We start from the raw sequence: 26,181 nt of genomic DNA, 5'->3' as shown, positions 1-26,181 counted from the left end.
GCACACATTTGTAATGTTTGTGTAATACAGACTATTATCCCTCTAATTCCCTGTCCATCTGTAGGACAAACGTTTAGGCTGTGTGCAAACTATACCAAGTCTATATCATCCATAATGTATGACTGTATATGAGAATGTGCCACCAATGTCAAATTTTATTTTATTAAATATAAGCTGCTCTCCCATCTGCGCATTGGAGACCCCATATATTGTTTGCCAAAAAAAAAAAAGTCACCAGTTCCAAGTGTTCAGTAATTTCACATGGAACGATATGGAATGCCTCAGTTTCTTCTCTCCCTTACATAGATAGAACTCCTTGAGTTTTGATTCCTCATGGCTGGTTGTTTCTTGCTATGTAAGAGCAGTGCCCTGACAGCTGAGCAGCCATGTGGGCTCAGCCCAGTTCCCCTGCCAGAGCCACCTCTGGCTGGGTCCATGGCTGCTGTGATGCCACCAGCTGCAGAGGTGCAGGTCAGGTTCTGTCCTCTCTCACAGCCTTCTCCCACCATGATCCAGCACTCCAGCCATGACAAGGCCTTCAAATGAGCAAGGAGACAAATGTTTGCTGTAGCTCTTTATGCTCTGGCAGATGAGCTGCTGGGACCTTTAGTTGGCACCTCTCTGTGGTTCCAAAGGAGCCAACCTTGTTACGGCTGCCTTTTTCCCTTTTTCCCCCTTGCAGGGATCTTGCACTGTATGTGTGTGTGAGAGCCTGAGTGTCTGTGTGGCTCGTGATACCCCGCAACAGAGATTGACAGGAACCAGAAGCCAGGTTCATCAAAGGCACAGATTTCTGATCCAGAATTGCAGTGACTGATCTGTGCCAACACAGACCTAGACTGGCCAGATAGACTGAACAGGAGGAAAGCGCAATGCCAAAAAGGAAGAAGCTGAAACCTAATTAATCAGAAACAAATAAGTCATCCTAATGGCAGCACAGAAGTGGTACCAATTTAATTGGAGAGTACCCTATGTTCCCTGAGGATGACACTGTGCAGCAATTCCACTGCCAGTTACTGCCGTCACAAGTGCTGAGTAGTGAGAAGCGAGTGAGTTAGTGCCTCAAATGGGCTGAATTCTGCTCATTTCAGTTCAAGCTCCTGGGGACTGGAAGTTCAAATCCTGCTTATGGATTCTGGCCTCCTTTTCTCTGGGTGTGACACCCAGACCATGGGGCCTCTCAGTACATCAGTCCTCTGCATGGTTTAGAATAAAGGGAGTGGGATTCAGGGAAATGAGATGGATGTGATAGCGTGATAATGTGGTGTGTTCACCAGGCAAACACGACAGGAGCTGGCTGCTGTCTGGGGCACACCTCAGAAATTTGGGGCATGACAGGAACTGAAAACAGGTGCTTTTTCACCACAGAAGGGGAGGAGGTGTGTGAAGCATGAGAACAAGTTACCCAAGGTGACAGTGTAGAGGAGATGAGGGGAGTGAGGGGAAGAGTTATTGTCCAGGAGATGAGTCCCACCCAGGACTTGGAGAATACTAACCAAGAGGAACGCCGTGCAGAAGTGGCACAGCTGCTGTTTCAGGCCAGTGGAGTTACATTGTTTGGCATGAGGAGCAGAGCCAGGCTGGGACAGCATAGTGGGGCTCCTTCGCTGTTCCTCTGGATTTGCCATAAGCCCTTTGTTACTGCCTTGGAGAAATTCACTTAAAAGGGACTGAGCCCTTCTGAAAGAGTCCGTGCAGATGTCATGGCTAGGAGGGTAGTAGCCAAGCTTATGGCTGCCAGGTATCCATTTACTGAAAGCGCATGAGCAGTTCCATGTTCAGGTTATCCTGAGGGATTCTGGCAGTGTGTCGTATCATTGGAGACAGGTGCTTTGTCCTGCTTGGGAGCAGCAGGTAATGGGAGACAGCACTGTCTGGGAGAGCTTGGACTTGAAATGGTCGTGGTAGGAGACATAGGAGATGGCAGGCACAGGTGCTGGATAAAGGTAAAGAAAGAAGACTGGTGTCCTGCTGCTGTGTCTGGAATGCTGGTTTTCTCTGGATGAAATTTGGCACTCAGTTTTCAACAGCTATTAGACCCCACAGATTTAGAAAACCCAACCCTTAAGAGCAAATGTTGGATGAGAGAGAAAAATCACTTCTGTTTCCTTGGTTACAGAAGAACATGAATAAATTATATGGGGGAAAAAAAAACTCATTACATTTTGAGTGGTCATTTGTGACAACTGGTCCTGTGAGTTTGCACTTGGGAGCAAGAAGGAAGAGCTCTTCCTCTCTGGAATGGCCCCTGTGTGCGGTGTGAAAGGTTGGACAGCTCACCTCTGTGGGCAGCCAGGCTGGCTGGGCCGCTGCTGGGGCAGGGAAGGTGAGGGACCCCCGCCGCTGGCAGGGGGCTCGGGGAGGGGAAGGGGCTCTGAGACCCCATGTCACACCTCAGCTCTAGTCAAGTGAACCTCGCGTGTCAAGCTCAAATTTCAATAGTTTAGGTCTGCAGCCTGATTTAGAGATTGCCTGATTTCCTGCTAACTGGGTTTGCAGAGCCTGTGTGTGACGGGTATTTCCATATGGAACTCTTTTACCAAGATGAGGTGTGAATTTAAAGTTCCCTCTAGGAACATTATTTTCTGGACTACGTTATTTTCACTGAAAAATACTTTCTTTGCAATCCAGTCGATGTCACTTTAGAAATTGTTTGAACGATGCAAGCAAGCTATTCTTAGTGTAGAATAAGGGATCCTGTGCCTCTTTAATGATCTGTGTTTATTATGGACGTGCACTGGTGACCTTCATTCAATTCAGCAGGAATATGGATGTCTGGGTACCGAACTTGCCCTGGAAATGGGTCTTGGAATCTGCTAGCTTTGAATTTTCCTAAGCCTGTCTCCATTCTAAAGGAGCTGTTCTCCTACAAACCTGGGTCTGGTTTCCTGCTGGATTGCCTTCAGAGGCTTGTGGGGAGAAGCTCTTGGTGATGCTACTTTGCTTGTACAGGATGCTTTTCATCCCAGAGGAGAGTTTACCTGTGTGTATAGCTCCTGCTCTGAAGGCTGGGATAACGGTGATCCTTTTCAGGATGGTGATCTCCGGCATGGTTTGCGTAGAGGATTGCTTTAACCTTGTTCATAACTGCATCCCATGAGCAGTCTCATAGTGTTTGGAGGATTCTCTTAGAGCTCCTGCAGTAAGGAGTCCAGCAGACCCAAGGGCCCCCAGGCAGCAGGAGCAAAGGCTGTGAGAGAGTTCAGTTTTCAATGCGTTCCGGATGGTGAACGAGGGGTCACTGTTCTGAGAATGGAATCAGCAAGGATTCCCTTCAGCAACAGAGGCAGTTCTTCAATGCGGCGCCACAGCAAACCCAAGCATGCTGTCCTAGAGCAGTGGCCTCGGGGTCCTCTCCAAGTACGGAATGGCTGGGGAGAGTGGGATGGACTGCAGTGGCCAAAGCCTGTCCTGTGGGGATCCTCCGCCATGGGGACAGGGAGCTTCTTGGAGCCCTGGGGCAGGCAGTAGAATTCGCATAGCCCTAGGCTGGGCATGGCAGATTCCAGCGTCAGGGCCAGCTGTTCCTGACCCCCACTGTCTGTGCGGGTCCTTGCGCACGTTGCGCTGTGCTCAGCAGCTGCAGCAAACGGGGCTGCTGGGGCTGGGAACAGGGGCTGGGAGGATCCCTGCCTTTGGTTCTGCCATTTACAATTCTCAGATAGGAAAAGTTAACACACTTTGGAAGAGTTTTTTTCTTTTTTTCTGGCACTTACAAGTTCAGCACGCTTTTGTGCATTCCAAGCAGTCCTGCCCAGATCGACCACCTGTTCCCTAATTCTGGGTATAGGCAGGCTATAGTTCTTTTCCATATGGGCAGTGTAATTCCATTAAGTAGCAATCCAGCACTCTTTTTTTAACATTAAACCTCGAGAGTTAATCATCCATCTGTGTGTAATCATTGATTCCATTAAGCCTTATGGCCTTGTCAGATTATCAAACATTTTAAACAGCACTTTTTTCTTTTTTCCTTACTCGACAGCAAAAGCATTTGTTGGGGGCACAATTCGAGTGAAGTTTTCAAGCCATACCCCAATCTTGGAGACATTTACATTTCCCAGATCGTCTGCCTGTTCCCAGACACAGGGCTGGCCTGCATGGGGTCATTTGTGTCTCACACTGAGTCATTCAGGTGTTCCTTGACAGGCAATGCCAAGATGTTTACTTGATGTTGACAACTCCCCCACCCCCAAAAAACCAATAATGCAACACAAAACACCCAAACAACCCCCACACATGCTTTTTTTTTTCCCCGATTATTCAACACTCAGGGCTTACTCGCATCACCTTGAATTTGGGGGAATTATGGTACTTGTGCTGCAGTCAGAACAGTCCCTCAGACTGATGGATGCATCTGACCCTTATTTTTGTCAGAATAGGGCAACCTGTTGTGCGACAGCACGTAGAGTTTTTAGTATGAAAACAGAACTAAGAGCTGTTTCTCCCACGCAGGATTTGAAAAATAAGGACATGATATTCCTGGAATTAACCGTGTTCTCAAGTGATTTCCTAAATGTGACAGTGTAATTTTGCATAAGCATGTAATTACAGCCTGGTTATTGTCCAGAAATTCCTGAAGTCAGAGCTCAGTGGTGGGTCTGTGGGATGAAGAAGGAGGAGATGTTTCAGAGCTGCTTACAAAATCCTGAGCCAAGAGAGGGTGATGGGTCGCTATGGCAGGTAACAGGTGAGGGGTTAATGGCAGGAGGCACAGCTTTTTCCTTTCAGACTTTTCCTTCCTTACATATTCATTTCCCTTAATTGCATTTGGTGTCACCTCTGAGCCAGGAATGCAGTTGCCCCAACCCAGGCACCGTGACTCTGTTGTGCCTGGCTGGAAAAGCAGAGGGCTTCTGTGTCACTGGAGACACATCTCTGGCAACTGAAAAGCCTTCTCAAATCTTTGACAAAAGCTGCTGAAACAGAGTGAAAGCTAATGGTAGAAGTCATGCTGGTAATTTTGGGGTTTGGGCCTGTAGTACATTTTCCCTGTGCTTAGGTCAGATAATTTATCCTATGAAAAGTACATATTTCAGCTGGGTTTTTGATGACACTGTTTACTCAAAATCTTTTTAAATGAAGAATCTGTGAAGATACTAAGGTGACTTGAGAAGTGAAGAAGTGACCAGAGAAGTGGTGAGGTTTTGATTTTGAAATGTTCTATGAATTTCAGAATCTGGGAAGTGCTGGCAAAGAATCCAAATACCATGTCTGGTTCCAACCAAACCACTGTGATTACTACTGAACCTGATTTAAAACCCAACAAAAATAGCAGGCGGGGGGGGGCTGGTTTCTTAGTTTCTTGTTAATTACATTCATTTCTTTTTTTTCGGAAAAATATTAGAGTGATAATTAGGCCACACATCATGCGTGGTTGGATAAATACTAGTTACATGTTGAGAAAGGGGGCAGAAAATTGTATCTAATGAAAGGAACTGGTGCCAAATAGTATAGAGATTTGCGTTTGTCTTGGATAAATGCCGTGCATTCACCTCGGCTGAAGGAGGATGTCGCACAGAGCACAACGAGTCCACACAGTTCTGACAGAGGCCGGGGACTGTTCCACTGGCAAACAGGTCACCAGCTCATCTCTGGGTAGCACAAAGGCTGTTCTGCAAGTCGTATCTTTGGGAATGTTTGAGTAGAGGTGTCAGTTCCTGTACTTTGTACAAAGCTGAGGTCTGCTGTTCTCAGCTGTGGGCTGCAGTCAGCCATCTTGGGGCACAAGGCCACAGGGGTGGGATGAGGGCTGGCTGACTTAGGAACAAACAGGAATATATGGGACAAAAGCCCGGTGTTCCCGCTGTGACCCATGTGGTTTTGGTGGGGCTTTTGTGTGCTCTGGAGGTTGTGTCCAGCTTGGCTCCCAGTGCCACCGATGGCCATACGGCAGGTGGCCTGAGGGAAATCACTGAGCCATGTGTGCAGGTGTCTGGAAACTCAGAGTATTGTCAGTTCTGTGTGGAATTTCTCATGCTTGTGCATTGCTGAACCGGAGCAACATGAGGCAGTGCCTGGTAGGATGAAATCGGGGGCATTGGGGTGTGCTAGACAGTCGCATGGAGTTCAATGCAGTGACTTCTGACCTAGGGGGAAGCTCGATTCTTTGGCTTCATGGATAACTTAGGCAGCAGCTTGATACATTCTAAGTTGAAATTGTAAAAATGAGGAAGTGTTGGATGTTGCAGTTAAGAAAATTGATAATTACGTCAGTGAGCTGTCTGGCTGATGGACTTACTAAAAATGTCTTGAGCCCTCAATTTCAAAATTGCTGATTTTTTTCCCCCCAAATTTCAAAAGTACCAGAGGGGAAGCAATTTGAATTGCTGTCTGTGTCCTTGAGTGTCTCTTGAGCAGAGAGAAGGTACTTTAAAAGGATTTTTGGTGGGCTTTCCTTTGAATCATGCCATAAATGTTAGGTGTGATGGTGATAAAGTAAATACCACACAGAGCACATGTGTGGTAGGAAAAGCTGTCCAGCTTGTTTATACCCAAAATCTGCCCTGGGCCCTTCTCTGTGTGTTGTAGAGCCAGGGTTTCCTCGTGCCAGCTCAAGTGAGGGCAGAGCCACCCAGTCCTGTTTGGAGCAATTAGAAAAGTTGCCTTTCTCCAATCAAAGAGAGGTATTAGCAAAATAAATGGGAGTAATTAAATCTAATTTAGTCATGTAAATGAGTTTAATTAAAAGAAATCTACTCTTTAATAACTTGAGGGGGAAAGGCGCTCCGCAAGGAGTTTGGAGTTTGGTTAAGCTAACGAGACACAATAGCTCAGCTGATGAGCCCATGCTGTTATCACCTGCCGTGTGCCTGGAGAGCTCGGGGGGGGCTGAGGCCCTGGGGTGGGCACCCCAGGAGTGACAGCTCTTCCTTTGGCCTTGGAGTCCCACCTACTGACATTTGTCATAACTTGAGGAATTTGCGGAGAAAATCCTTCAATGATTTTGGGTAAGAGTTGGCACACAGGTTGAGGTATGGCTTTTTGGGAAAAGAACTGTTGAGCTGCTTTGCTGCTCCCCTGTGTTGGGTCCTACAAGACCTTTTGTATGAAGCTGTATTAATTCCTCAAATATCTAATCAGCGGCAATAAGCTTTTACTGCTCATCGATGAATCCAAAATGTAGAGAAGCAGTGTGGGGAATGATGTCAGGGGAGCTCCCAGTTTTCCAAGAGTGGATGTCTGAGCCGTGTAGCTCCATCCTGGCAGCCTGACCTCATTTTTCCGTCGCTTGGAGGGTGCTGCTGCCAAGGGGTATCATTTGAGGCCCTTCCTGACAGGGGAGTTGGCCTTGGCCCTGGGGTGTTATGGGGCAGGACAGTGGCACAGAGATGAGGATGGCCATGGGGGGGAAGAGTTCTGCTCCCAGCAAGGTGTCATCTTCCTCCTTGAGAGCAGCTGTCCATCCCCTACAAGCTGTTTCTGCGTATATAACTTGGAGCTTTGACCTTTATTCCATGTGATGAATTGGAAGTAATTTTGTCGTATCACTGTGCAATGCAGCACTGCCAGCAGGACTGTGGAAGAGTTGTTTGTTGCTCTCAGTATAATAAGGGGACTGACAAAGAGGACTGGAGCCTTGTGCTTTCTACCTGGGAAATGCCAAGGTGTGTTAGATCATCAGGGAGGGCTGGGGCTAATAAACGCAGGACAAATGCTGGATGCTAAGTGCCATGGAGGCTGCTTGGAAGGCAGGTGGCCCTCTTCTCCCATCTGGGATTCCTGAGTATTACAGAGTGCACGCAGAGTGGCGGTCCAGGGCCTCCCAGCTTTGGGAGCTGGGCCTCTCGGCTTGCCAGGACACAGCAGCCTGCCACATCCACTTCCTCTGGAAAAGAATAATTCTGGTGAATCATTCCTTCAGAGTCATCGGTGCTGTCTGTGTGTGTCTGCAGGAGCTGTGATTAAAAGGCCAGAGGAAAGTTAGAAAAATGAATCCAAACAGCAGCTGAATGGAGCTGAGCAGAGGTAGGGAAGAGGGGCAGGGGCTGGTTCCAGCTCCCTGCCCACAGCTGGTCCCAGTTCACTAAGATTGTTAAAATCATCTGGTTTTATGTTCTTGCCCTGGCCAAAACATGGCGTGCACTGCATGGAGCTGTCTGTGCCAGGGAATGCCACTGACTGGGTCGAGTGTTCCTCAGGGATGCGGGCGGGTGTGCTGGAAGGGCTGCATCAAACAGGCTCCTCGGAAAAACCGTGAGAGCTGCGGCTCCCGTCGGCATAGCTGGGAAGTTCTTCCATTCCAGAGGCCGGTAGACTTGTGTGTTTATTTTTCTGACTTAATTTACACCAGTTGGGACATGTTTGGCCATTAGTTTCTGTTACCCCTTGCCTGTTGAGGAACCCTGGCTAAATGATGTTCTTGTGGATTTATGCAGAACACTTGTCTTGTGCTTGGTGTCACCACGTGAGCCTGGTAATGTGCGCTGTGTGGAGGGATTTTATATGTAGATCAGTTGTGTAGCTAAAATAATTTCAGTAAGCCCAACTGTATTTATCAGACCCAACTATAGGTGTTAAGTGATGTTTTATTTTCTTTTTTTCCTTTGAATACAGCTTTTTGACAACAGTTGGTAACTGCAGCATCCTATCATGTGTTTTCTCTTTCATGGTCTTTTGATTTTCTGAAAGTAATCTCATAAAACACTTCATTTCTTCTTCAATAATAGTGAGCATTCTGCAGCTGGAATTTCAAGTGCTTGTTCAGATCAGTATGTACATTTTGATGGGATGAAGCAGCTTCTAAAGAGTTGGCGTGTGATTTTAATAACCAGTGTTTGGGTTCATCCCCGCTCCTGACGTCGTCTGCCGAATTTCCTTTCTCTTACAGGCAAATCCTTGTCCAGGTGGACACTTCCACTGCCTAAATCCCTTCCCAGCCAGCTGCAGAGACTCTCTTTAAAGCAAAGAAAATAAAATACATGAAAATCTAAAAGTATGATTTGGGTTGAACAAGAGGGAGAGTGGTTGCTATTGGAGGTGCTCACCAAAAAAAAATCACTGAACTTGGATTCCTCCCTTCCTCCCCTTCTCTTTGCCTTGGATCAAAGCAGGTTTTTTTTAGGAATTGCTGTTTTGAAGACTAAATTAAATTCAGACAGCTTTGTTAATGATGCCCTGCACTGGTTATTTGCTTTGACTTGGCTGAAATTAAAACTTTTTCTATCTGCAAATTATTTGCTTCTTCAGGGTTTTGTCCAACCTGGTTCATCAGCACAGCAAGAGCAGTTTGAGCTGTCAGGGCTCCACTGGATTTACTCTGGTTTGCCAGCCTGAAAGAAATGCAGCCAAGCCATCAAAGTAAAATTAAAAGAAAAACTTGGGAACCAAGGTACTGGAATCAGTCAGTTGCTAGAAGGAGTTGTCTGAGGGCTAAGCCATGGGACTCAGCAGGGTTTTGTGGGCATTGTGCTGCATGGTCGTGGTGTTACTGATCTCAGCCTCTTCTGGTGGCTGGATTGGTGCTGGAAATGCAGGGGCTGTGCTCTGCAGCACCCAAGGAGCTGCTGGAATGGGGCTTTGCCAAAAGTACCTGGAAACTGCGTGGAAGTGTGCATGGACATTCCTCACACTTGTGTCCATCTTGAGCTCTTTCGCTCCTTGCCACAAGGCCAAACCCGCAGCAGTGCAGCCCAGGGAGCAGGGCATGCACAGGCTCTCCAGGTGGCGTCTGCTGCAGGGCTCAGCACTGCCACTGATGTTATTTCTCTCAAGTATCCTCCATCCCAGGCAGAAGTGCCTGCTCCAGAGCTGCCCGTGACTGCCCCGGCCTGGCTGGACACTGTAGGTGTGGGAGCTGCCCTGGGATGCTCCAAGAGCAGCCACTGCTGTAGAGACAGAGATGAATGGGCACCAGCCTCGGCTCTGCTGGTTCTGAGAGCTGCCTCCTTCCTCCCAGCAGTCAAGTGCTTCTCTCAGGCACCATGTGTGTGTAAAGGCAGAGTTGAACAGTGATGGCAGCAGCCACAGAAGGCTGTAAAATGAGACTAAGTCAGGAAATACTATTTCTGTAATTGCTAGGGGGAAGTCAAATTGCTGATACTTACACCTGCTCTAACAGAGATTAAATCCCATCATGAACTGCACTACTCGGGATTGACACCAGAGAGCAAAATTTATCCTGCTAACTGGGTGTCCCTCAGATTCCATCAGACTGCGCTGGCTGGCTGGCTGGTGACAGAGGGCTCTGAGCTTTGCTGCTGTTCCTCAGCCTGTTCATTGCCTGCCCAACACTGAGGCTGCCGGAGCCCTGTGGAGTCCCTGCTTGGGGCCAGGGCTCTGCAGGGTGGGCTGGGGGCAGCTGGCATGGGTAGGCAGGGACCCTCCTGTGTGTTCTCAGGACACGTGGGCACATCCAGAACATCTTTGGGGACGCCGGGGTTCGGAAGTGAGCCCTGCTTCCCCTCTTGCCACTCCCCAAGGCATTGGTGGAGCAGTGTGCTGGAGTGGATGATGCGTAATTGAGCGCGGCTGCGGCCGAGTGTGTTCGGGGTGCAAAAAAATTCCCTGTGTACGAACAGGGCTTGTGTGTTAATGTGCTTTTCCTTCATGCAGGCCTGGTTCCATTAGGAAGGGAGGCATTGTGTAATATAATAGACATGATTAACTTTAATTGCACTTCTTTGTTGGGAAAATAGACATGTAATTAAAAACCTGACATGCGTTGTACTTTTTTTCTCCAACAATTTACTTGCTGGCATGTCTTCAAGCAGATATTCTGCAAGGCCCTCACCGCTTACTCGTGCACGTCTCCACAAGTCCAGCTCCTGTCCTTACGAAACGCTGGCGTCTGATGCCCAGACTGAAGTGGCTAGTTAGCACATCCTGCTGGTCATTCCCTCCTTTCCCAGGAGAAAAAGAGCTGTGGGTCTTAAAATGCTGCTCATGTTGTGCGATAATTTGCGGTATTGATTTACTGGAAAATAAGATGCTGTTTATCTTCTCGCTACTGAGGAGCAAGCCCGGTTGTTGCTCAGCATCTCCCATCTACAGGAGGTGAGGCATGACTCAGGCCAGGCTTCAGTTGTACCAGTTAAATCATAATTCTGGTTTGGCTGGAGTCAAAACCCCTTTTCCACAGTTACTTCTGTGTATGCTAAGAAAATCTTCTGGGATGTCTTCGTACCATTCTCATTTCCCAGAGAAAAAGGAGAAAGTTCAGATAGCCCCAGCCAGGCAGTGTTAGCCATGGCTGATTTTAGTCTGCTGGCAGAGTCCTTTCCCTTTGGGAATTCCAGAATTCCAGTTTCTTTTTCCTGCTCAGGTCCCTAAGACAGTTCTGAGTTACTGAACTGGAACGTTGTACCCTGGCTCCGTGCCATGGGTGAAATGGACTGACATGGAGCAATGTGGGTCGCTTTGCCTGGCAGCACAAGGACATACGTGAAAACCTGAGATGGTCTCACCTACCAAACTCCCTCTGGGTGGGTACAAAGCACTACTCAGCCTTACAGGAGCAGGTAAAGGGACACCTAGCACCCGAGTTGTATGGCATGGTGAAACACTCTGGCTGGGGTCCAGGGTTGTAAATATCTGCCAGTGACACTATGCACATGGGGCAAACTCCAGCAGAGATCCCCCAGGAGAGCTTGGGAAACATGTTGGCCTCCATGTTCCTTTAGCTGGGCTGCACTGGGCTCTCGGCAAAATTCCTGCTGTCCTGGAAGACACTGTTGCTGTGCTGATGATTTGTGCTCAGCTGTTCCCAGCCTCTGGGAAGCTGGGGTTTTATGGACCCCCTCATTCCATTTGTTCTGTTTATCTCTGCCACACTTTATTTTGTCCATCTTTCCATGGTCTGTGTTGTTTTTTGGTTCTTTTATTGTCATTATTCAAAACATGAATAGAAGTGAATATCCTCTAAGTTATGAATGTAATCAATTTTGAGTCTTTAATTGTAATTTTTTTTCCATAAAATTCTTTTAATTTAGTCTAATATAATGGCACATCAAGCAGTAATGGGTACATTAAATTGAATCATGATGTTCATATACACATTTTATGACACAATCAAATATCCCAATGCATTAATTCATGTCAATCAGTTAATAAAATCAAATAGGAAACATTTCTCTAGTGCTATTAACTGTGTTTCTCCCATTTGGAGGGTGACAAGATGGTGAGGGCCTCTATATCTTGCCTAGTTCATGTTTTCTTGGCTGTGTTGGAGTCGACATATTTGCTTACTTGATGAGTACAAAGCGTGTCCGTTCCTGTGGCCCCCCACCAAAATGCAGTAATGGGGAGCACAAGGCCCCAGCGTTACCTCGTCCTACCCCGGTTCTGTTGGTACAGTCCTGTCCCCAGAGACTCCCCTAAATAAGAAAGGAATATTAGCTGTGAACTTGGGGGATAACTTCTCTTTAACAATGTCTTCCCTTCTGATGTTGGCCTTCAAGGACAAAGAGCTGCAGCGAGTTTACCTCACACTGTTGAGAGGAAGGAGAAATTTCCTTCCTTAGCAGTTGGCATTGGAGCAGATCTTTGGGCTTCTCATCTGCTGCACTTCCAGGGTGGGTGCCAGCCGGACTCCAGAGGGTGCTGAACCTGCAGTAGGTCTGTTTCCCTTCTTTGCTTGTAAGCACAAGTTTGCTTTCTAGTAACCATGTTCTTTTTCCTTGCTAATAGCCTGCTGACAGGTGTTTTACCTTCGGTGTACAGTGCTGGATGGAAAAGGGATCTTTTTGTGCAGCAGTTACTTGGTGTGCATCAAAATGGACTGTAACAGGAGCAGTGACGTGCAAGCTTTATGGGCTCTCCACATTCTAGGCTGGGGCAGTAGAATGTAGGCGGTAGCAGCTCTTCCGTCTTGTGGAAAGGACAGACTCATGTTGATAAGTAGCTGAGTAGCTGAATGAATTGTGTCTGGATACCCTAGCAAGTGTTCCAGAACTGACATTCCCAGCTCACACGTGGGTGGGGTTTGCTAGAGCTGTTTCCTCTATGATGCTTAACAAAGTTTATTTCTTCATTTTTTATCTTCCATTGTTTTGCGCCTACTTTCAGGGCTCCTAAGTATCATGTCTGATCTCAGAGTGAGAGCCATGACATGGCAACCAAAAGGGGGGATTTCTGGCTGGTAGGGAAAGGCTGTGATTTTATGATTTTTTCAAAAATTTTTTCAAAAATTCAGTTTCTCCGTTATGGAGCTTCGAGCAAAGGCTGGCGATGTGCCACCTGAACACGGATCGCTGAGTGTTCACAAGGGAAGTTGAGTCTCAGAAGTCACGGGTGGGATTGTAGGGATTCGTTTAGCTCGGTCACATCGGTTGGAGAGAACTTTCCATTGGTTGGCCGTTCATTGCCTTCCGGCTCCTTGTTCCCTCATAATCCTGTATGTCACAGACACCATTTGTTGTGGGAAGGAAACGAGGGAAGAAAGCAGTGGTGTCTGCACCCTGTCTGTCCATGGTGGTTAACAGCCGAGTGTCAGGGCATCTCTCAAATGCACCAGGCAGAAGCTGTGCCAGAGGGCTGGAACAGCTGCTTTGGGGCATGGTCCTTGTAACGCCAAGGCTTGTGCCCAACGCCCGTACTCTCTGTGGAATTAGAACCTGCCAGGCTCACTGGCAAGCATTTGTGAAGAGGGCATTTATTGCTTGCTGCTTATTTCTGCGTGGCTTGTCACTGGAGCCTGGCTCAAGGTGTGCTGACCTTGGGTTCCTGCTCTTCATTACCTCTGGTGTTGTTAGTAAGGAGTAGCCACTGTGTAAATGAGAATGAGAGTGGATTTGGGTGATGAAAATAAGCAAAGTCTGAGACTTACCATGGATGAGGAATGTTGAAGGCAGCTGTGATAGTCCAAGGTGTGAAATATCTGTAAGCACATGGTATTTGGACACGCATTTTTCTGCTGAGTGGGTTGAAATCCTCCAAGCCCTAGTGTTTTGATATCATCTGATATTATGGTTGGTTTGAGAACAATGAGGAATGACAGCATCATGCATCTGGATCCGTGTGTGTGAGCTGGGAAGGGAAGGCCTGGCAGGAGCGAGGGGGTTCTCTGCTGAGGGCACCATGTGCCCAGCAGTCCCCAGAGACTATCTGCTTTTTTTCCCCTTTCCTCCCCATAACATTATATGAGAGAAGGATTTTTAGGAATGCTGATCTACAGCATAGGTGGAAGCACTAGATTAGGTTTAAGCTCAAACACTGACCCATGACAATTACCCTGCTCTGTGCTGTGCCTGTTGGGGTGAAGGTGCTTTCAGAGCAGGATAAAATTCCTTCTAAATAAGTAGTTTTGACACATCCTTCCCTACATAGTGCCTATGAGGAATGGTACCAGTAGCATCTTGGCAGGCACAACTCTGTGAGGCGGTTTCATGGCCCTGTGGTGTCCCTAGAGTCATGTTGGCTGTGGGAAGGGATCAGCACCTGTGGTTTGTCATCTTGAAAGTGTCCATAGGGTGATGGCTCAGCACATTTTCCGGGTCCACTCTGTCTGATGCAGGAGATGTTTCGTCAGCAGAAGCAGAGCACAGTTCGTGGCCTGTTGGGGTTTTATTCCATGCACCACAGAATTTGTTTGCAGGCTTGTCACAAACTCAACAAATCTGTTGTGGGTGCCCGCTGTCAGAGGGCATTTCAGAACTAACTGTCTGTTTCTGTACAGCTGGAATTATGCTCCATGCTCCACGCTGCCTCTGTGCTGGAGTGGTGTGGGGGAGCCTTTGAGAAGGGCTCAGATACCCTTCACTAGAGAACCAAACTGGTTTCATCATCAGGAGAGAGGCTTGAAGCCTGGGAAGAGTGGCAGGTGGAAGAGGCTGAGGGACAGGCCCGGCCTGTGCAGTGCTGGGCTGGGTGGGATTTTAGAAGGAGAATACAGCCAAGAGCAGGCAGTGAAAGCCCTCTGAGCTGAAGCTGCAGGGAGAAATTCGACTGAGGGAATGAAGTTCCTTGTTTTATTTGTCCAGGCACTAACATTGCAGGTGTGTAAGTGATGTAGAAGAGATGGTCCAAGATGTTGGGTAAACCCTAAGACTGAGCAAAGTCAGGCTCTTCTGAAAGCAGGTGCTGCTGCTGCTGCTGCCTTGGTTGAAAACTCACAAAGAGGGACCAGGGGAGGAAACGGACTTGGTTCATAAAAGGCCTCTGTTCCTCCATCCCCATTGCAACATCCCTGCCTGTGCAGGGTGGAGGCAGGATGGATCCCAGGGGTGCTGGAGGGAGGGATGCAGGAAGGGGACAAGTGTCTGAGTGGGACAGGAGGGCTGGGAGGTCCCTGCTCTCAGAAGTCTCTTTGCAGAGCAGACAGATGCCGCTGGGTTTGTGCTGCATGCGTTTTGGAGTCCAATTCCCAGCCAAGGCTCCCCTTGGCAATGAAGCGGAGGGTTGTGGAGGCAGGAATAGCAATCCTCCCACATCTATGGAGCAGATAAACAGCTGCCATGGGGGCTGGGCAGAGCTTTTTGCCTCAGGCTCGGACCCGTCAGGCATTTTGTGGGAGCGTGCCAACATCCTCATTTGACAAGGCAGTGGGTTGAGGTGCTTTCCTTTCCTGGCTGTCCCTCCCCACTGCCCCTGGACTTAAAATATTTAAGGAGCCTCATTGCCCTCCCTGGGTGGGATGAAAAGGCAGAGATGGGTTTGTTGGCAGTGGCAGTGCCAGGAACCAGACGTGGCTCTGCAGGCCCATCCCCGCATGTTCCAGCAGCTCCATTCGGGGCTCCAGGTCTGACCGCAGTCCCACGGCAGCTGGAGTGGCTGGGAGCAGAGCACAGCACCTGTGCACCTCTGGCTCTGACAGCCCTGTCAGCCCTTCTCCCAGTGTGCAAGGGAGCCTGGCTGTGACAAGTCTGTCACTCCGTCTCCAGGTGTGCAAGGGGAGCCCTTTTAAAGGGCTTTCCTTTTAAAGAAAGGCCTTGCCCGAGATAAAAAGTGCTTCAAAAAGCACATCCATTTCTGCCTCTAACCCAAATTCACAGCCGGGGGGGTGGCTGCAGCAGGAGAACAGGCCCATCTTCTCTCCCCTTCTGTGGTGTCCAAGGGCAGCATTTCCTCTCTCCTGCTTTCACCTCTAGCAATGGGGATTGTGAGTAGGCACCACACAGAGCTCTGGTGGCTCCAGCTTTGGCAGCCAAGGACCGGAACACTCCTTCTCTTGGTGTCTGCCTTGGAGCATTGCAGAGGCTTCAAACTGATGGAAAAAGAATATTGTGATTAACAGGTGTTTACTGTGTGCCACCTTTTCTACCTTCCAGCTCACCTTGAGATTGTGAAGACCAAGCTGAAAAGGTTTCAGAGACAATCCCTTCTTTCTTTCTTGGCATGGCATTATGGCTGTCATTCATGCAGTGGTAGATAAGCTTAGTATCAAGGCTGTACAATCAGTGAGGCACAACCTCCAGGGCCATTATTCCTCTTTAGACTGAAGCGGAGATTCCTCTTGTCTCAGCTCAAACCTGAACTTCTTGGCATGATTAGTACTTTATTAGTTCATTATTTTCATTATTATTAGTACATTATTAGTTCTTTATTTTTGTTAAAATCTGTCGGTTACCTGGAAAGAAGCCAACCCAAGGCACGGTAAAGGCACTCTGGATCCAGATCTTCTGTGTTCGCATTGAAATGCCTTTAGGACAAAACCAGTTATTTTCTAAGCAGCATCTCTGAAAATAGTTGAGGAAAAAATTGAAATGATCTGCCCTTAAAAGGAAAAGATGAGGTGCAGAGTTCCAGCCTAGCTGCATTGGTTTCTGTAGGGTCTTTCCCATTCTGTCTTTGGATTCCCATGAGAGCAGCATCCCTTGGCACCAAAGTTAGGGAGCATTTCCCTTACAGTGCCCATCATGGTGTGTGTGTGTAATGCTGAGGAAGGAGGGGCATCTCCAAAGACATCACTAATGAAAATATTCGTTCTAAGTGAGAGAAAGGGTTCTAATCAGTCTGCCTCATTTTAGGTTATTAATGTAATTGACAACACAGTCTACCTAAATCATGCAAATTATATGCAGGGTGAGGATTTTTTTCTGCTATCATAATGATAATCTAAATAAAATGTGGGTTGTAAGTGGAGTTGTGAAAGACTGGATCTGAGATTAATATGAAATGCAAAGATTAAAAAAAGATACGCGTAGTGTAGAGCTGCAACTCTGCTTTTATGACATTTGAAACCCTGATTTATGACCATCGTAACCAGGTTTTTAACTGTATGGAAAATGGAATGAGGTTAAACTTCTTCCTATTAGCATTAGAGTTACAATCACAACACATTACAATGGACTAATAAATGTTACTTTTTGAGTAATGAAATTGCCATCAAGGCCCCGTTAAGCGGAATGAGGTTGTAATTGGAGTTGGGATGGGCAGAGGCTGCCAGAACCCCCACAGCATCCCAGACACCGTGGGCAGTCCTGACTCCAGTCTCTACCTGTGGAATGCTCCCGTAACACCTGAGAACACCCAGCTCTGCCGCCCAGTCTCATGGAGCCAGAGCAGCCTGGAATCCTTATTCCAAGTTGTCTAGGATCTTTTGGGAAGTGGATATGGATTGTGTATCAAGAGGCCCAGGACAGCGTTTAGAGGTATCTGTGCAATAGGCAGAAATTTTGGGTTGTCACCACATTGGGTTGAATTTCAGATTTTATTCCTGTAGGGAAAGGTGCTGGAATTGTCAAAACCAGAGTGGGGATCAGGTGTCCTGCAGTGACTGGAAGTCCCCTAAAATACCTACACCTTAACCAGAAATAGCTCCCAGTCCATTCCTGAGCACGTCCAGCACAAGGCAGCATCACGGTGAGCTCCCTGCATTTCGCCACTGTGTTCTCTGGCTGGAGCTGTGAGGGACACAGGAGGTCTCCAGGACCCCAGGGAGGGAGTGCTGCAGGTACCCACAGCACCTGTAATTCCATCACAGCCTCAGGAAGGAAATTGTGCACAAGTATCCATGTAAGAGGATCCGTTCTGTGGCTGTTCAGGGACACAGGTATCAATTCCCAGGCACGTCTGTACATGGGAAGTGATCTGAAAGTGCTGGAGAGTGCAAAGGGACCTTTTCCTGGGAACAGCGGAGACCTGGCACTGTCTTGACAACTGGGTCCCACTTGGTGAAAGTCTCGGTTCCTATCCCTTCCCTCATCCTGACCAGAGCTCTGGCCCACTCTGTGCTGGGTTGCCCAGGTGAGAGGGGACATGGAAAGGCTGATTGTGTTCTGGTGTAAGTCATCCCTGGATTTTTTTTCCTGATTTCCCATGGCTGGATGTAGTGGAATCAGACCGTTAGATGGTAGTGGCCTGTTGTGTTCAGCCAGCACTTGAGCAGGTAAAAAATAAATTAGATGTCAATTACAATTTTCAGAGGTAGTTACATGAATTCTGATAAATTTTCTCAGTCTTAGTTCCGGGATGTCCCAGAGTGGGTGCACAGCTTGGCACTGGGCAGGGATGACTTAGCTTGGAAAAGGGCTCTGCCAAGCTGTGGCCAGCAGAGCCAGGGTCGCCTGGGGGCTGCAGGGAGCCTGACTGCAGTGGACCCGGGCAGCCGAAGCACTTGGGGGTGCGAGAGGCAGAGGGTGAAGTGCTGTGATCACAAACCATACAGTCGCTGCTCTCAGGCCTATTCGCAGCATGTCGTGGGCTGTCATCCTGCCCTTTCCCATGGGCCCTGGTCGCTGACGCTTTGTGTTCCAACACTACTTTCCATCCAGGCAAGCACAAACCATCCCCAGCTCCAGCACAAATCCACTGCCATGGTAACGCAGCAAGTCCCAGTTCCTCGGGAAGATGCGGAGTTTTATCTTGTGTGCTTAAATGGGACTGAGCTCAAAGAAGAGCACTGACAAACTTTATTGGAAGCATAAAATGGAATTTAGTAGTCCAGGCCACTGAGATTCCAGCATGTGAAATAGAGGCTTAATGAGAATAAGGGACTTAGCTGGATGAAAAGGGAAATACTCTGGTAAATAAGGGGTTTAAGGCCCTGAAAACTTACCTGCCCTTGCTGGCAGCTGTGCTGGTGTGATGGAGGATGATGTCTGGTTTTTCTCATTGAGACTCACCCTATCTGCAGCTGTGGTTTAGGACATGATCAAGGGTATTCCACATTCTTTTATTCAGGAGCATTTTCTTGTGTCCACCGGCTATTGCTCTTTGGACTAATGTCATGGCTCCTGTTATGGAGGGAGGCTGGTGACTGCTTCCACATGGCTTCTCTCCTTTTAAAACGTTTGCACTACAAGGTGTTTGAAGGCCATGCATAAAATGCAGCCCAAATTATCTTCACATACAGATCAGTCTGGCTGCATTGATGTCAGTGCTGCTGGTCTGGCCTGCTGGCACTGCATCCTCACAGTGGAGCTACAACTTAGCTCCCAGAAAAGCTTTGCCCCCAGGACTTCACTGTATTCCTAAATCCTTCCCCCAAGAGCCCTGTGGGGAGGAAGGGTGTCACACAGCACTGGATGGCCAGCCAGGCCTGGGAAAAGGCCATGGGAGCTTGTGGAGAATGAAGAGTAGCATGTAGCTACTCCTAGCTCCTTAGAGGTCTTTCCAGGAAAGTAAACATCTAACCCTGAGTTACAGGGAGGAGCCGCACATCGCTGTCCCTGTGTTACGTGTCCCAGTGGTTTCACTATCCCCTCATTTAATAACAAAGACTCTAAATTTCATCTCAGATTGGCTCGCTTTGGCTGCCACACTGGCTCCCATTGTGGTTGGAAGAGCTGAAATGAATTCTAGTGCAAGGAATTACTCCTGCCATGGAGGTTGGACTTCATCCTGCAGTTCCTCCTTGCTGCATGGCTTCCTGTCCTGTGTCACCCTCGGCTGTAATGTTGGCATTCATGGATGCATCTGAGGGTCACAGACCTGGGGGACTCTGGCTCTGTCAGAGGTAGAGGGCTTTGGGCTTGTGTCTCTCCTGAATTTTTTTCCCAGATGTTAGGGTCCCTGAGGGTTGTGTAACATTCCTCAGGACTGAACTTCTGACTTGTTAGAATAAAAGGAAGTGGTTTAATCCACTGCTGCTGTTTGGTGCTCATCTCTGCGTTCCTTCCCTGGGTTTTTCTGAATGGATGTCTTTTACAGGCATGTCAGAAATAAGCATTTTGTGGGTAATCATTTTGATATCCCCATCAGAGTATTGGTACCCTGTTCCCATTCCTGTGGACAGCCCCTAAATGGTGGTTTGTTTGGTTTTTTCAGAAATGCTATTAATTTACTTTGCAGTTGCCCTTCTATATCAGCATCAGGATGCTAAATTAGATCTGACCATACAGAAATTTTCTTTAACCCTTTTGCTCTCTTTTCTCCACAAACACAAGCCAATGCAGTTGGTGTCCTGCGTTCGTGTGGGGTTGTCTGTTTCACAGGAAACAAGGCAGGTGTCTCACATAAAGCAGAACCTCTTCTCCCTGACTTTGTGTGTTACAGAGCAAATAATCCACACGCCTGGCAAAATTCTGCTCCTGTTTAGTCACAAACACAGTCACTTCCTGTCCAGAACCTGGTGGTACCGAGGGTCAAAAGGAGATGGTTCCTTGTATTGGTATTTCCCCCGAGCAGGTGCAGAAGCAAATGTCTGGACCAGGATGGCACCTGGTGCCCCTTCTCCCTGTAGCCCAGACTCGCCCTGGCAGCGCGGGCTGCTCAGGACAGCGTGGCATTCACTGCGCACAGGCAGGAGGAGCAGGCTTTTTTTGCTCCGGGGCTTCTCCTGGTTCCCTCCGTGGCACGCTTGCTGCCTTCCCAGCTCCGCTGCCACTGCCGCTCTCGCTGGAGGTCACTGCTGGCCACTGAGCCCAGCTCTTTGTCACTTCCACTCTCCAGGCAGAGCCTGATGTGCCGCTCACGAGGAGCAGCCTCTCCTGACAGCCGAGCTCCGTGTGTTTCTCCCTTTGGACAGGTGATTGATTCCTCTGTAATACTCTTAAATGGGAGCTGTATTGGGATCCAGGGCTGTCTCTGGATCAGAGAGACAAGGTCTTTAGCACTAATTGGGCCACCCTGTGTCAGGTGAACTGCCCTGCTTATGGGCCAAATGCAGATGTCACTTGGTGTCACTGTCGGAGGGGACAAGCACAGCCATGAGAGCACCACTGTTTTGTGGCACAGGTTCCGGCCCTCTGTCTGGGAGAGCAGCTCGTGCCAGCAGTGCTGAAATCATCGCTTGTGACACCGGTGGTCACGGATCATCAGGGCTCACAGGCAGCAGTGCAGGCATTTTTTTCTCACATGTTAAAACCCAGCTGTGCTCTGAAAGGTGCGGGGCCCCCCAGACTCCCAGCTCCAGTGGCTTTGCCTGTCGAGGAGCACGGCAGGTGCTCTGGTGGCAGCCCCGGCCTGGCTCTCGCACGGCCATGCTGCAGTCTAATGTACAGCAGTTTTTTAATCGTATTTATCCTTTTAATAAGGGTTCCTCTAAGTGACAAGTGACAACAAGAGGACACTGTGAGGTGGAGGCAGTGCTGACACTGGGAGAGGTGGTGCTTTCTGGGAACAGTGGCTTTGCAGAGTTTTGGGGTTGGGTTTGCACAAGGACACATCCCTGCAGCCCTGTGCTGCAGGCCCACAGGATGTGCTGCTGTAGAAACCTTCCCAGATGTCTGTGTCCAAGACACCTGAGCTGGCTGTCACCCTGGCTGGCTGAATTTGGGTGTATCTGTGTGTACAAGAGTGTAGTTATCTCTGCGTGTATGCAGAGTGACATAAATCTATTACATGATCTCATATACCAGTCTGGAAGAATAAACTTTTCTGGCTTCTCTGGTGGGTGCTGCTGGTCACTGTAGAATCTTACTACAGTCAGTCTAAGCTGAAATCCTGGGACTGAGGAACCTTGCTCCCCCTGAGCCTATGATAGTCCCAAAATCCTGCTTGGTCTTTCTTACCTGAAAGTCTTCAGTCCCAGAACTAAAACAAACACCTGACTGATGCAAATAGAGGGCTCTGACTTTGGCATGGGCTTTGGTGTGATGATATACCCAAAGCAGACCAAAGCAGTGGTTTGTTAGGGTGTGATGATAACTATTTGTACAGAGGTTTTAAAAATTATTTGTAGTTAGGTCCCAGGAGCTGTCCTCCTCTGGTTCATCCAGTCAAAAAATAAATCCTCTTCGTTTCAGCTTCCCAGGATTGCACTCAGTGATCCTCACCTGCTCCTGCCCTACCCCTCTTCCTTGTTTGCCCACTGTCTCATCCCCTTATCCTTTATTATCCACACTGCCCTTTCTTCTCTGGATCCAGCCACCAAGGTCTCTCGGGGCTTGCCGGCTGCACACACTCAGATGCTGGAGCTGTTTACTCCCATTATTCCTTTGCCAGTTGTGGTGATTTATTCAGCTCCTCTCAGGGTTGACACTCTGAGCCTCTGTCAGTTCAGGGGTGTGACATGGATAGTACAAATGGCACTAATGAGGGGAAGTGCTCATCAGGTGGAGCTCTAATGCTCTCTGGTCACTTGTTCATTGGCCTGTAGGCAAGGCCTGTAAACAAAATACACCTAGGAACTAGGTTCTGCCCTGCCATGGCCGGCATTCCAAGTGCTTCCCTCTGAGGCCTGGGAGCACTCTCCCAGCCACACTGCCGGGCAGGCAGCAGGCTCCCAGTGAGCACATGTGCTACTCCGGGCGTTCCTGGCACCCTCTCCGGGCCCTGGCTGCCCTTCCCAGCAGCAGCAGGCTCCGGAGCACCCGAGTAATCCTCTTGAGCCGACAGACACCTGATCAGCGGGTCCAGGGGGGTTTTATGCAGGCTTATATCCGACGAAATCTCCCAGTTTTACTTTAATTGCTGTTGGCAACATGTGGTCTCTGATAAAAAACATATTTTCTGTCGAGATTGCATTCATCAGTTGGGCTAATTTTTCCTGGCCCTCCACCCATCAGAGCTTCTTTGGAAAGGGAAACAGCAGCTTGTGGGTTAGCAAATGCCAGGCAACTGAACAAAAAGAGAGAGAGGGAGAGGGGGAAAAGCAGCTCCGTGCCTGCTGCAGAGCGTTTGCACGGAGAGCCCTGGAAGAGTTCCTGTTCCCCAGAGCCCTGCCGATCTGGTGCACACTCGGGTGGCCGGGATAGGGAGCGTGTGGTCCGTGGGCCCTATGGCCAGCGCGGACCCACGCTCGGAGCCCAGGAGGCCCATCGGGAGCCGCTGCGCAGACAGCTTGCGCGCCTGACACGCTGCCAGCACCAGAAGCTCGCTGGGTATTTCTGTCTTGGCAGATGCACGTTCTGTTGTAAAGGTCTGTTCAGCTCGTGCCTGCCTCGTTCCCAGGTAATGCTCAGCACAGGCGTGCAGCAGGATTTTCATAGCTTGTACTATGGGGCTTCTCCTTGACACTAGGAAAAAAAGGGGAACTGGTGTATGATGCAGCTTCTGTCAGGATGTGGTTTCCCAGATGTGCTGATCCCAGCTCTCCATGCCAGCAGCTCCCAGGCTCTCGTGGGAATGCTGTGGGTGACCCTGTGTCTTCATGTGATTAAAAAAATAAGACAAGAGGAAGAATGTTTGGTGGGCAGGCACCCTGCCACTTGCTGAGAATTGCTGTATTGGCTTAAACCACCCCCTGACTTCTTGGGAACTTGCTCCAGAGGTAGCAGAAGTGGGGAGAAAAAAAGAAGTTAAAAAAAAAATGGATTAGCATTAGTTTTGAAGCAAAGCTGAAATGTTTGCAGGGTTTGCATGCTGGTCTCCATATGTCTCTTTTCAATTGCATGTGCTGGAAGAAAAAATGGCAACGCATAAAGGGATTTGTTGAAGTGGAGAAAGGGAAGTGCTGTGTGCTCTGAGGCTGTGGGAGAGAGCAGGGACCACCCAGCCCTTCCCTCAGAGGAAAAGGCATGTCATTCCAAAGTCCCTAATTTGAGAGTAATGGCTATTGGTTTCATGTGAAGCAGCATTCCTGTGCTTTCCCCTGCCCGAGGAATGGAGGAGGAGAGTATTGTAGCTGTCTGCTCCCCAGCCCCACGTGCCACCCAGACCATTCAGCGAGGAGCTGGAAGACAAATAGCAGCCTGCTCCCTTCAGGGGACGGCTCCCACAGCCCAGCCTGCCTGTTTTCCCAATGTTTTTCATTCCTGGATGCAGACTGACTCAGCCTTGTGCTAATAAAAGCCCCTTTCTGCCCAAATGCAGGCTTCCATCGTGTGCAGGGGATGGCAGCACTCCTGCTGACTCCGGGGAGGGCAGGCCTGGGCCATCTGTCCCTGCCGCTCCCGGAGCCACACACACACGCCACGTCCCGCATATCCCTCCCACAAACCGGAGCCGCTCCGTACAGCAGTGCCTGCGTTTCCTGAATGGATTTATAATCCATCCAATACGGTAGATTCAGAATGTGTTACAAAAAGGACAGATTTACAGGAGACAATCTGCCTTCATGATGATTGCATATTGTGGCATTTCTAGTCCATATGGATCAGTAAGACTTGGATAGCAGGCATTTGACCTTCAAAATCATGCAAATGTGAAACCAGACTTCCATTTTTTACAGCTGGGAAAGTCACAGTGTGGCTTCTTCATCTGATTTGGGAGGCATTGATTAAAATACAGTTTGACTTCAGAAATTACTGAGATTTTCGTACTGCCTTTTTGCAAAGCCGTGGCTCCAGATCTTTCTCCCTCCTTCCTCACCCCTCCTGGCTAAGCCTGACTCATTAACGCCTGTGACTCAATTGATCATTTCAGAGAGAAGTTGCTAATTTAGAGCCACGGGCTAACTATAAACAAGACTTTAAACCTTTTTGCTCCCGCCATAGTTAATCTGTGATAATAACTCCTGAGAGCCTCTGAAAAGGTCTGAGTGTGGCTTCCTGTCAGCAGCATTAGGGAACTGTACATTTTCTCACTGAGAAACCTTGGCCACGCCAGATCCAATCAGGGTGTTGGGAGCAGCATTAACCTCCTGGTTTGCAGAAGAGCTCTCTGGGTTGCAGGGAGGTTCTGCTGGGGCTTGGGGGCAGTTTGGTCTGGGCTTGCAGTGCTTTTGTTGCCTTCGTGGTTTGCTGGGCTGGGCTGGGAAGGTAAGGCTCTTGGTTCTGCCCGGTTTATGCCCCATGTGCCTAGCCTGGGTGGTGCTGCTGTGTTTGCCTGCTTTCACCACCGCTTCACCTGGAAGCTTTGTCTTGCTGGTGGTGTGTCCTCACAAGAAATCCTACCCAAACTCCTTCATTGGAATCATTAGGTTTGCCCAGTTCCTCCTTTGTCAAGTTAAAAAACCCAAACCCAAGACAGCTTATCTTTCACAGTATTTTGGCTAGAGCCTGAAGACACAATTTACTTGTACCACATGCTTCCACAGAGCTGTCTCATGCACTCCAGAAGGAATATGTTCAGGCTGAGATGAGGAGAATCTACCCTGGCACAGGGCAAAGGGAGAACTGGAGATGCCCAAAACATGTGTGGCTTTAATTTGTCTGATTTTCCAGTGATTCAGTGAGTTTGGATCAGTAATTCTGTGAGTCTCCTTTTTTGATTTTTTTTTTCCCCCAGTTCCTCCCTAGTCTCAATGCATCTACAGAATTTTATGCCAACTATATGTGCTTCACACTCTTGTACAGGGACAGCCATGGCAGGGCTGGTTCTACAACCCAGGAGAGAGTGTGTCCAAGGATAGGGAAAGAGGGAAAGGTTTTATATGGTCTAGTGTAGTGTTTTTTAAAAACAATTTTCTGTTTCTTCAGTTTTAAAATTAACTCATGGACAGAAGTTTCTGAAGTTTCAGTAATTTAGTGGCCATATGCCACAGAACTGTTTCCTGCTGTGAAATCTGTCATGGACAAAGAATTGAAAACAGAAGGAAAACCTACACTGATATCACCAGCTCTGTGGAGAAGAAAGAAGGAATCTTAGGCTCTGGACACTGGCAGTCCAAAGCAATAACTAAGGGCCCATGTCTGCCTTTATCAGTAGAGGAGCACTTGAAGGAAATGTCTTTCCCCAGCAGAAGCAGAGGGTCCAGATACTGCTGTCAGCTGGTCGTTCCCCACAAACAGAACCACTGTAGTTCAGAGTACACTCTGCAGTAAGGGCGGCAGTACCCAAGGCGCGTGTACTTCCCTGGCCTGACCAGGTCTGGGGGTCTCGACTGCTCCTCGAGATCCCCTGACACAGTCTTGGCAAATTAAAAGGAAGAGATTCCCCTGAGACTGTGCAGACTTTATCTCAGCACTCATTTACCTGGATTTACCTTCCTTTGTGTCCTTAACAACAGATTTGCTTTTCCTGTGGGTATAAATAATTCTGACA

At 48.6% G+C, this 26,181-nt stretch overlaps 1 long non-coding RNA gene across 2 annotated transcripts in view; it reads left to right on the top strand.

Moving 5' to 3' along the window:
* LOC138109238 (uncharacterized) overlaps positions 1-21,663 on the top strand; it is a 102,046-nt gene extending 80,383 nt beyond the window's left edge. Inside the window, exon 4 of one of the 2 annotated variants that reach the window (XR_011150369.1) lies at positions 20,767-21,663. This is a non-coding gene — a long non-coding RNA (uncharacterized lncRNA). Of the gene's footprint in view, positions 1-10,709; positions 12,051-20,766 lie in introns of those variants that run through there. The other variant, XR_011150370.1, reaches the window with a different exon arrangement.
* The last annotated feature ends 4,518 nt before the right edge of the window (positions 21,664-26,181 follow it).

Source organism: Aphelocoma coerulescens, chromosome 4 (genome assembly GCF_041296385.1).
Source record: "Aphelocoma coerulescens isolate FSJ_1873_10779 chromosome 4, UR_Acoe_1.0, whole genome shotgun sequence".
NCBI lineage: Eukaryota > Metazoa > Chordata > Aves > Passeriformes > Corvidae > Aphelocoma > Aphelocoma coerulescens.
The sequence above is the reverse complement of the archived record's forward strand: the minus strand, read 5'-3'. Positions and strand labels throughout refer to the sequence as shown.